The sequence below is a fragment of the Vulpes lagopus genome, chromosome 9 (genome assembly GCF_018345385.1).
Source record: "Vulpes lagopus strain Blue_001 chromosome 9, ASM1834538v1, whole genome shotgun sequence".
Lineage (NCBI taxonomy): Eukaryota > Metazoa > Chordata > Mammalia > Carnivora > Canidae > Vulpes > Vulpes lagopus.
The window spans coordinates 39,212,140-39,224,397 of NC_054832.1; the positions used below are offsets into that span (position 1 = coordinate 39,212,140).

Consider the following 12,258-nt stretch of genomic DNA (forward strand, 5'->3'; position numbering starts at 1 on the left):
CATGGCAGCAGGGGACCAGACCATCGCCATCCTGCCAGCACAACCCAGGCGCTCGGTGGGCCACCAAGTCAGCGAGCCTCCGAAGCGGAGCCAGATGAGAAACTGGCCACGCCAATGCTAGGCCGGCGCAAAGCAAACCTCCCACGTGCATCCCGCTGGAGACTGTAGGAAGGAAGCCTGGGCCCGTGCCAGCTGAACAAGGGAAGATGCACAATGGCCATCGCACACACAAAAGCTCCTTGGGTCAGGGATGGACAAGGGGCCGGGAGCAGAAACACCCGAGCAGCCCTGAGTGCAGGCCTTTGGCTGGGACATGAAGTCCCGCCTGCCAAGGTTGCCAAGGAACGCTCTCAGAGGGCCAAGGGGACGCCGTTCTGGGCAGCGCCTCCGTGAAATGTGTGTGGCACATTGTGCAGCTGCCGAGTCCCAGCTCAGATCGCCTCTCTGGAGCTTCCTCATCTTTCTGATCAGGACAAGAGGCCCTTCGTCACGGTTTTCATGGTATTAGCTTCCAGCTAGATACTTTGGAACATCCAAATTAAGCAAAAAAAATGCTTTGAAAATACGTTGCCTTCCCCGGGGAAGGCAGTTCAGGACCGAGGACACGTCCAACACTCATCTGCCTCCACACGTCCGACGTCCGACTACCGCCAACTCCATTCCATGGCTGCCTTGTCCGTTGGTCTTCGGTTTAGTGCATCTGTCCCAGTCATCCTAAAACCACCCCTCCCAAGGATCTGTGCCGCAGGAATCGCACCAGACACCCCCCGAAATTTGTTTCACTCAATCCTCCTCAAATCCCTGAGAGGCCGAAGGTACAGCCCATCCCCGTCTCGCCATTGAGGAAGCTGCGGGAAGACCACTTGGCCAGAAATCAGGCGGAGGGCGAGCCACCGAGCGAGGCCCCAAACCCCAGGCAGTCTGGCTTTAGTTGCTACGTTCTTCCCACTATAGTGCCCGTGAGCAGGTGGCTGCACGACGTGCCCTCGGTGGCTGCGAACCCGGGGCACCTGGGTGGCTCAGTGGGGTGAGTGTCTGACCTCCAGGTCCAGGGATGGAGCCCAGCCCCGTTCCCTGCTCAGCCAGCAGTCGGCTTCTCTCCCTCTCCCCCGTCACTCGTTCTCTCTCCAATAAATAAAATCTTAAAACAAAGAGCAACGGGAGGCAACTTGAAGGATTTGCCTCTTTCTCCCAGTCCCTCCTGCCTCAGTGAGTCCCGCGTCCCCACCTGCTGAGAGCCTCAGGGCAGACTTCGCGACTTTCCAACCTCCCGGGCCTCCAAAGGGCACCAGGCCCGTGGCACTCGGCTCATCTGTCCTTAAGCTCCCCGTCTGCCTCCGGCTGAAAGCTCTGCTCGCCCCCGTCCCCAGGGCCAGCCCGGCCTCCGGTCCCCTCCCTCTCCATCTTCCAGGCCGACGTCCGCGGGGGGCTGGGGTGTGGGCGCCAGGGGCTGGGGCCCGGGCTCCCCACTGCTGGGGTCTTACCCAGAGGGAGGCCGCGCTCCACCCTCAGCCACGACCGGGATGCCCGCCCTCCGGGATGGGGCGCCCCTGTTTCCACGTTGCCTCTGCGAGGGGCCCGTGCCCTCCACATGCCCTCACAGTGGGATCTGCACCGGGGCTCCCTGGCTCCCTCGGCTGGGTCGGGTGCCACGGGGGCCACCGGGGCCGTGGGGTGACCTGCAGGCTACAGCAGGCCTGAGCACAGACCATGCCGGTGGGTGCATGCCTGGCCACCTGCTAGCGGCCACCTGCCCGGGCACCTGCACAGCCTTGTACTCACCGTCTGCCTTCATCCCCTAGGCCCCCCGCTTCGCCGCGCTCCCCTGTAACTCCCTGCACAGGAGGGGGCCCCCGCCGTCACAGGCCCGCGGCACAAAACAGCGACCCCAAGCTGTGACATGCCCTCCTCACCTCCCCGAGCTGCTGCCCTCCTAGACCAAACCAAGCTCCTCAAAATTTGCCCCTACTTTGGCCCCGATGACACCAGTCTACACCGGGGGTGCACCTCTGGGGGCTCCTTCCCAGTGTCCTGAACCAGCTGTCCTCGGTGCCTTCTGCTCCCTCATCCACCTTGTCTCTAACAGCGCCAAGGCCCCGTCTCACCACAGCAGTGTGGGGGGGGGCGCCCCCAGCCTGCAGCATGCGAGCTCCCCGCTTCCCAAGGCCCAGCTCTGCCCGGACTCCTGCCGTCACTCTCACTGGCGTACTGGTACAGAGGGCCTGCAGCAGCCTGGCCAGATCACACATTCACCAGGTGTTTATTTCTTTTCTTTTTTAAAAAGATTTTATCTATTTATCCATGAGAGACACACAGAGAGAGACAGAGAGGCAGAGACCCAGGCAGAGGGAGAAGCAGGCTCCACGCAGGGACCCGATGCAGGACTCAATCCCAGGACTTCGGGGTCACCCCCTGGGCCTAAGGCAGGTGCCCAACTGCTGAGCCCCCCAGGAGTCCCCCACCTGGTGTTTCAAGCGCGTCCTGGGTATGTTCCTGCCCTTACCAATGTCGTCCTCACGGCTGGGGCGCCCTCCCCCCAATCGCATTGCACTCAGCCTTTAAGATCCAGCTCAAGATCCATCTCGCAGAGACAACTCCAACCACTGAAATCTTGCCCTTCTCCAAAATGGTAGCACTTATCAAGAGTATCACTCTCTTGCACTGACTCATACACAATTGTGTGTTTTAATAAAATCCGATTCTTCCGCTGGTTTTCAAAGGAAATCCACTCGACAAATCTTCATTGTGATTCCTATGGCTTTACCGGTATTTGTAGATAATGAGGAAGGGCTACGTTATATGGAGCACAGCATCTCACACGCCGAATCCCCGCTTGGCTTGCCTCTCTCCCAAAGCCACCTCTCATGCCACTGTCAGTGACTTTCTTGACCTTCCTGCCTTTCAGATCCATCTCTTTTTCGGAAAACTGAGGACCAGCCAGGCCTCGAAGCTAAACTCCTACCCCAGCTTAACGAAAGCATCTTCTTAAGAAAGACACTTTTCCCAGCAAAGGAATTCTCATACCGGTTACCCAAGATGACTCTACTTTGTTGCCTGTTTCCATTTATATTATTGTTCAAATATAGTTCTTGAGTCCTTGATTAAATTCTAAACATCCAGAGAAATGCCAGTAACACTGACAACACTGGTGGCCGTGGTAGTCCTCGATACTCAGACGCCCCGAAAACTGTTATTCGCAAAGGTAGTGCTTGTAGATACCTGCTCAATAAATGAGGAGGAGAGGTGACACAAAAAGAAGGACCAGTGAAGTGAGTTTGAAGAGTGGGCCCCGAAAGGTCCTGTAAACATCCTAACCCCCAGAACCTACGAATAGAACCTTATCTGGAGAAAGTGCCTTTGCAGATACAGTCAAGGATCCTGAGATGGGGTCATTCTGGATGACCTGGTGGGCACTCAAAGTGTCCTCACTAGAGACAGAAGCGGAGAAGACACAGAACACAAAGGAGAAGGTCAAGTAGAGACAGAAATAGCGCCGAGGAGTTATGCAGCCACAAGCCAAGGCACAAGAGCAGGAGGAATCTTCCCTAGAGCCTCCAAATGGAGCAAAACCCGGCCAACCCCTTAATTCCAAATTTTTGCCTCCAGAACTATGAAGGAATAAGTAAGTCACCAACTTCATGGTATTTTATTGCAGCAGCTCGAAGAAACTAATACAAGATACTCCTTCCTGCATATTTATTTTTCCAGTAGGAAAATATTCCCCCAGAGATTGTCATAAACAAAACAGATGCTGTGCTACACATTTCAGATATGCAAGGACATGGATCTTGGACCATGGACATGGATCTTCTACATGCATCTTGCCTTGGAGGGACTGTGTTTCATAAAAGACCACAGATGTCGTCTTATCTTCATGTCATGAGAACAGGACGTCATACTAGGGCTGGGAGAGAGGAACCCCGGCCAGCCTTTCCTAATTCTTGTTATTATCAGGAGAGAACATAAGCCTCTGAAAAAGTCAGCAACTACAGCGCCCAACGGAGCAGGGCACCCGTCATTTCCCCTGCATTAGACGTGTCAACTTCGTGTCACAGCTCAAAGAGGGTTGCAGGAAGATAGCGAAAGAGAGCACCTGTGGCTGCAGAGGTGAGACAAAGCCAGCAGAGGACCATTCACCAAACTATCGCACCCTGACAGGAGAAAACTATCCCTTTTTTTGGAATAATGCTTCCAGGTGCATGAGCTGACAGCAGGAGACTTCTTGGACAAACCTTGGCACAAAAGGAAGCAGGTAGCTGGGAATGAAGAACAAATTGCACGCGCAGGCTGTTATTTTCAGAAAGGTGAAGGCAAACGAGTGAGAAGGAAAGTAAAAGCTAAAAAAATCACACTCACACCTAAACCCCATGTCATAAAGACAACTGCTGTTCAGCCCGAAACACAGCATTGATCCTTGTCCCCTATAGACCTTGTACTAATAGCTGATCCAGAAAGAACATGCTTCGTTTAAGGCAACTCTTAATAAAGGAAAAAAATTATATGCAAGCCACAAAAAAGAAAAAAAAAGGCACAGGAAAAAAGGAGGGGCACACAAAAAATATTGCCACAAAACAGGAAAATTGTTGCCAAATACAATGCCATGAATTAGAAAATAAGCATATGCCTCTATGTAAATGTGCAAAAGCTCAAATAAATTAAAGTGAAGCAATAGAAAGAGATGATTTATGTATCAGCAGGGTCCCATAAAAAGAAGAGAAAAATGAAACCATCAGACAAATGAAAACCATATTAGAGACAGCCTAAAGAGACTAAATATTGAGGAAAACAAAGTAAGGATCATGAAGGACACAAATGAGAAAAGTAGAATAAAATGCAAGTGACTGAGTTAAAAGTGATTCAGCAGGGGCGCGAGGGTGGCTCAGTCGGTGAGGCGTCTGCCTTCAGCTCAGGTCATGGTCTCGGGGTCCTGGGATCCAGCCCCGCATCAGGTTCCCTGTTCGCAGGGGAGCCTGCTTCTCCCTCTGCCTCTGCCTGTTGCTCCCCCTGCTTGTGTTCTCCCTCTCTCTGTCAAATAAATAAAAACCAAAATCTTTTCTTTAAAAAAGTGATTACAGCAAAAATAAAATGTTTCAAATAATTACAGCAAAATGATATACATGAAAGTCAGAAAATGGAAATCAAAGATGCACCCAACTAGTGTCTCCAAACAGCATAATCAAAACAATGAAATAGGATTAAATCCATTATTTTTCCCTAGACAGAGAAAGACATTAAAACAAACTATTTTATATCCAATAAAACAGTTGTTCGGGAATAATGACAGCTGGCAAACGTTTTTCGAGCATGCAAGAACCAAACCAAAGAATTTTATTTCCTCCCTTCCCTTTATCAGCCCTGGAAGAAACTGCTAGCTCATGAGTTTTAGCCAATCAAGAAACGAATGAGAAAGCTCTGGCTAAAATACCTTATAATAGCACTGAATTCCCAGCATAGTGAATCTTAGAGCAAAACACAAATATATAGATTATGGTTATAGGGCTGAATGGATAGATTATATACACCACATCTTTACCCACGCATCTATCGATGGACACTTGAATTGCTGCCATCATTTGGCTGTTGTCAATAATGCTACAATAAACCTAGGGGTGCATATATTCTCTCAAATTAGTGTTTTCATATTCTTTGGGGAAACACCCAGCAGTGTGATTACTGGATCATAGGGTAGTTCTATTTTCAATTTTCTGAGGAACTTCCCTACTGTTTGCCACAGTGGCTGCACCAGTCTACATTCCCACCAACAGTTTCTCTGCATCTTTGCCAACACTTGTTTTTTTGTGTCTGGTGTTTTTTATTTCAGCCATTCTGGTAGGTGCGAGATAGTATCTCACTGTGGTCTTGATTTCCATTTCCCCGACAATGAGTGATGTTGAGCATCTGTTGTGATTTATACATATATATCCTACATGTAGGAATATTACTCAGCCATAAAAAAAGAATGAAATCTTGCCATTTACAATGACATATATGGAGCTAGAGAATATAATGCTAAGCAAAATAGTCAGAGAAAGACAAATACCATATGATTTTACTCATATGTAGATTTTGAGAAACAAATGAACAAGAGGGAAAAAAGGGAGCAAACTAAAAAACAGACTCTTAACTATAGAGAACAAACAGGCAGTTGCTAGAGGGGAGATGGGTGAGGGGAGGGGTGAAATATGAGAAGGGGGGTTAGAGTACACTTCATCTCGATGAGCACTGACGCAACACTGTATGCTAACTATACTGAAAATGAAATAATAAACAAATAAATACCTCTTTAAAAAAATAAGTGGATATGTTATAAGCCCTAACACATAGCAATGTATAATTAACAAAAGTTGGGAGCACAAAGGGACAAGAGAGCCGGCAGTAGGATACTTCTGCTGACTTCCTCATCTTACAGAGGCGGGGGCAGCAGATACCCACGGAACCTACAGAACTCCCTCCCTGCTTCTTTGTTGGTAAAGCCAGGAGGCTCTCCTCAACTCCAGGGAACTATCCCTGATCACTCTAAGTCAGTCTTGGTGAATCTATTTCCCGTAAAATAAGTGGTTTTAGCATGAACATGTGACTCCACTCCAGCCACGAGACATGAGAGGGTCTTTGTTTCCTTGCTCTTATGAAGAAACGTAAGAATGGGTTCTGGGTGCCTAGACGGGCAGGTCAGGTCTTACGGTTTGGATTCTTTCTCACCGTCTGAGACTCGATCAGCCTCCCAGGAGTTTAAGTTGCAAAATACGAGCGACCGCATGAGTAAGATCAAGATTTAGAGGGATGGGAGATGGAAAAGCATCTTCTAAGCTGTATGAACCTGTGGTTGCTCAGCAACCAGGTGAAAAAGACTTCACAACAAAAGGAACCACTGACTGAGAATCCAGATAGTGAGCCCGGACAAGAGAGACGAGAAGGGGCACCTGTGCTTCCTGGACCTGAATGGGAAAGCGAAAGCCAGGAAATGTGTTTGGAAAAGACCGGGGGGGGGGGGGGGGGGGTGAGTGTGGTGATGGCCTTGATGTGCAAGGGAGGACTCCAGGTAATCCAGCACCTGCTGAAATTCCAGAAGCAGGTGATGGATAGTCAGAAGTTAAAAAAGAAGAAAAGCTGAAGCCACACATGTGTTTTGTTATGTTGATATTTTATTTTGGCTTAAATTCTCTCAATAAAGCTTTACAGTTTGCTCTGGAAAAAAAAAAAGAAGAAGACAAAACAGTACTTATCTATCTCTCACCACAGAAATATAGCAAGTTCATGCCTATAAATGCAACCAAGAAGACAACCGTGAGGATAAAAGCCTACCCCCTCCTCTCTCGCAACTCTCAGTTTGTTTCTTAAGATTAAGAGTCTCTTATGGTTTGTCTGCCTCTCTGATTTCATCTTGTTTTATTTTTCCCAGGTTTGTTTCTTTTAGTAACTGGAATCATGCTGTATGTGTTGTTCTTTGATGTGCTTGTTGGAATGTTCTCAGCCTAGAGAACTCCTTTTATCCATTATATATTCCACAGAATTAGTGCTTACTATTTGGGTTAGTTCATTCTGCTATAATTATGCCCATTTTTGTGCACAAACTTGAGCACGGGGGCTGGAATTTGAGGGGAAGAGTATCAGTTGCATCCTTGTCAATCTGAGGTGAAAATGTGTTGACTTGGCATTGAGGAGGTGGCAGGCAATACATGCTGACTCCAGCAGGAGGGCAGATGACTGTGGATTCGGGCCCCACAGGCTGAATGCACTGTGTGTGATGGGGATGTGGCTGGTTTTGCTCCCGGTCATGAATTCCTCTAATGTTTGTTTTTCTGGGAAACTCTCTCTCTCCTTCTATTCTGAATGAAAGCCTTGTTGGATGAGGGGGGTGGGGTTGGGGAACTGGGTAATGGACATCAAGGAGGACATGTGATGTAATGAGCACTGGGCATTACAGACGTCTGATGAATCACTGGCCTCTACCTCGGAAACTAATAATACACTATATGTTAATTAATTTAATTTAATTTTTTTTAATGGGGGGAAAAGAGCCTACCTGCTGAGGACAAAAGAGTGAAAGAGACAAAAAAAACTGGGCTCTAATGACATTGTTGAAATAACAGAACTATCTCATGTCTTGATTTCTTAGTACCAAGACAGCATATGTCTTCATTTGTTAAGCGACCATTAGGTGGGTTTGCAGTCTGACTGATGAAAATATTCTAACTGATATAGTTGAGGTCAAAATATATCACTTAAGACCACTAAATCAAATGCTAGAATTACATATATATTTAAATGTAAAGAGATATAAAGAAGAATATAATCTTATCCATTTTGGGCTGAGAGTAGTAGGAAGAAGTGGAAGTTTCCAAGTCCCCCAGTGGTACATAGTTCTATGTGAAAATACAGTTGTAAATATAACTGCTGAAACAAAAACACAAATCTTCCAAATTATCAGAAAATACACATCCCCCCACAAAGCAGTAATATACTTCATGTTGTGATTTTAACAACAACAAAGGCATGATGACAAAACTAGAAACAACCAATGAGTGCCATAAATACACATGACCTAAACACACCTATTAAAAGAAAAGACTCTTAGATGAATCTCAAGCAAAATCCAACTACCTGCTACATGTAAGAGGAACATCTTAGATTCAGTAACTCAGGGAGGCTGAAAATAAAAGGAAGGTTAAAGGCTATAAGAGAAAATAGGAAAAAAAAAAAAAAGAAAAGAAAAGCAAAAAAAGAAACACACAAAACCAAGAGTCATGGTATTAGTATCCGATGAGTTTGAATGCAGAGCAAAATGCCTTCAATGAAAAAAGACAGCTTATAATATTAAAGGATACAAGCCAAAATGATGATTAATTGTTATGAATATCTAAGTGCCCAATAATATAGCATCACTATCCATTAAAAAACCTACAAAAAATACAAGTTTTAAACTAGAAAATAAAATCTCAGCAATAAAAAACTTTAATTCTTTTCTTCCAATAGATGACCGAGTAAGCAGACAAAATATGCCTCAGAATATACAAAATATAAATAAAATAAGGTATATACTCTGAAAATATAGGATATACCTTCTTTCCAAGATCCACTAGTAAATTCACAAAACTGATTATTTGGAAAACAGGAAAATTTCAGCAAGTTCCAAAAATGGAGAGGCAATATAGACATCTGTGATCATGATGCAATAAACAAAAATTTAAAAAAAACTAGAAAACACAAGAGCTCTACCATCAGGATATTTTTAATTTCTGTTCACTTTTGCATCAAAGAGGAAAGAAATCAAAACAGAAAATGCAAGATATCTAGAAGATAAAGAAAAGCAATATATCGATTTTTTTAACTACATAGAAACACAAGATAATTATGCTACCAGGAGAGATAGGTAAAAATGTTAAGAAACAAGGGAGAATGAAAAATATGATTTAAGCACTTAAGAAGTTAAAATAAAAGAAAGGGATGACAAAAGGGAAAAAAAAATAGTAATAGTGCTGGAAAACCTGGACAGCCACATGCAAAAGAATTAAACTGGGCCACTGTCTTACATCATATACAAAAAAGAACAAAAAACAAAAAACAAAAAAAAAACTCAAAATGGATTAAAGACCTAAATATGAAACTTGAAACCATAAAATTCCTAGAAGAAAACAAAGGCAGTAATTTCTCTGACAGTAGCAACATTTTTCTAGATATGTCTCCTCTGACAAGGGAAACAAAAGCAAAATTAAACTACTGGGACCACATCAATATAAAAGCTTCTGCACAGCAAAGGAGACCATCAACAAAACAAAAAGGCAACCTGCTGAATGGGAAAAGGTATTTCCAATGATATATCTGATAGGGGGTTAATATCCAATACATATAAAGAAGTTATACAACTGAATACCAAAATAACAAATAATCCAATTTTAAAACGGGCGGAGGACCCAAATAGACACTTTTCCAAAGAAGACATCCAGATGGCCAACAGACACATGAAAAGATCCTCAACATCACTCACCACCAGGGAAATGCAGATTAAAACCACAATGAGATATCACTTTACACCTGTCAGAATGGCTGAGATAAAGAACACAAGAAGGAACAAGTGCTGGCAAGGATGTGGAGAAAAAGGAACCCTTGTGCACTATTGGTGGGGATGCAAATTAGTGTAGCCACTGTGAAAAACGGTAGAGAGGTTCCTCAAAAATATTTTTATTTAAAATAAAATAACCATGATCCAGTAATTCCACTCCTGAGTATTGACCCCAAGGAAACAAAAACACTAATTTGAAAGGCTGTCTGTACCCCTACGTTTATTGTAGCGTTACTTACAATAGCCAGGATATGGGGGCAGCCCAAGTGTCCCCCAACTGAGGAATAGGTAAGGAAGATGTGGCATATTTATATCTACAATGGAATATTACTCACCCATCAGAAAGAATGAAAGGTCGCCATTGCAACGACATGGATGGGCCTAGAAGGTATAATGCTAACTGAAATAAGTCAGTCAGAGAAAGGCAAATACCCTAAATACCAAGACAAAGACATCTGTCATACAAATATCAATACCATACGATTCACTCATATGTGGGATCTAAGAAACCAAATACATGAACAAACAAACAAAAAAGACAAAAAACAAACTCTTCAATACAGAGAACAAATTGTTGGTTGCTAGAGGGTGGTAGAGGGGCAAAATAGACAAAACGGCTTGATGAGCACCGAGAAATATGCCGCATTGTTGAATCATTGTATTGTACACTTGAAACTAATATAACGCCGAATGTTACTTATACTTGAATTGAAAAAAAGTAAAAAGTGTAATAGTAATAAATTTGAAATTAATGAATTAGAAAACCAGAACATACAAGAACTAATAAAACCATAACATACAAGAACAACTAAGAGTTGTTTCTTGGATGAAGGGAGAGAGGGATAGAAGTAGAAAGCCTTTAACTTGCTTAATTTCTCTGGAAGGAAAGAAATCAAGGGGGGTGTGGGGGGAATCACAGAAATAGAAGAAGTTAAAGGAATCCCAGAACACCTCTTTGCTCATTCATTTTTTATTTATTTATTTATTTATTTATTTATTTATTTATTTATTTATTTTTGCTCATTCATTTTTAGTAAACTTGAGGACTATCATGAAATGGATTATTTTCTAAGAAATCTCACCCCAGATGAAATTGAAAATTGAACAGGCCAATGTCCTTTACGTAGGACAAGTTGTCAAACATTCACCCCACAAAATAGCTCAGCACAGTTGATTTCACAAGGGGAATCTTGCCAAATCCTTAGAAAGTAGATAACTCCAATGCCATTTGAAGTGTTTTAGAGCATAGAAAAAAGGAAAGCCTCAACATTATCTTTATGAAGATATAAACCCCCCTAAAGACAGTGCAGAGAAAAGTACAACAAAGAAAATTAAATGTCTCCACATTTTATGAAAAAACTTTTGATAAAATTCGACATCCTTTATGACAAAAATTTTTATTGTATACTGTATTAAGAATAAATGGATTTTCCTCAGCATAAAATATCTTTATTGCATCTCTAAAGCCATCATATTATGCCTAGTAAAAATACTATTAATATTCCTAATAAAGTCAAGTTAAAGATAAAGATGTCCACTATAATCACCATTCATTTTTTTGGAGATCCTGGCAATATTAGACAATATGAATAATCAGGTGTAAAATTTGAAAGGATCTGGTAAAATTATCATTATTTTTAGACAATATGATTATTTACCTGCACAACACAAGAGAACCAACTGAAAAACTATAATCAATAATAGAATACATTACATTCATCAGTAGATGAATATCAGCATAGTGACATTGCTACTGCAAAATGCAAACAACACTGACAGCAGATATAAAGGATTCGTAGATTACAATTAAAATAGCAACCAGGGTGCCCTGGTGGCGGAGTCAGCTAAGTGTCTGACTCTTGATTTCAGTTCAGGTCATGGTCTCAGGGTCCTGGGATCCAACCCCAAGCGGGGCTCTGTGCTGGGCGTGGAGCCTGCATAAGGTTCTCTCTCGCCCTCTCCCCCTGCCCCTTCCCCCACCGTTAGTGCGTGCACCGCACTCGCTCGCTCTAATAAATACATATATACATACACACATGCATACGCAACCAAAAGTCATAAAATAGCTAAAAATGTATAACAAAAAGTACAAACAGGGATCCCTGGGTGGCGCAGCGGTTTGGCGCCTGCCTTTGGCCCAGGGCGCGATCCTGGAGACCCGGGATCGAATCCCACGTCGGGCTCCCGGTGCATGGAGC

The 12,258-nt window shown here is 43.9% G+C and overlaps 1 protein-coding gene and 1 pseudogene across 8 annotated transcripts in view; one reads left to right on the forward strand and one right to left on the reverse strand.

Annotated features, from left to right (window-relative positions):
* CPQ (carboxypeptidase Q) overlaps positions 1 to 12,258 on the reverse strand; it is a 398,816-nt gene that overhangs the window by 369,166 nt on the left and 17,392 nt on the right. The gene's annotated exons all lie outside the window — the stretch shown is intronic.
* On the forward strand, positions 6,781 to 9,477 carry LOC121498586 (annotated as a pseudogene).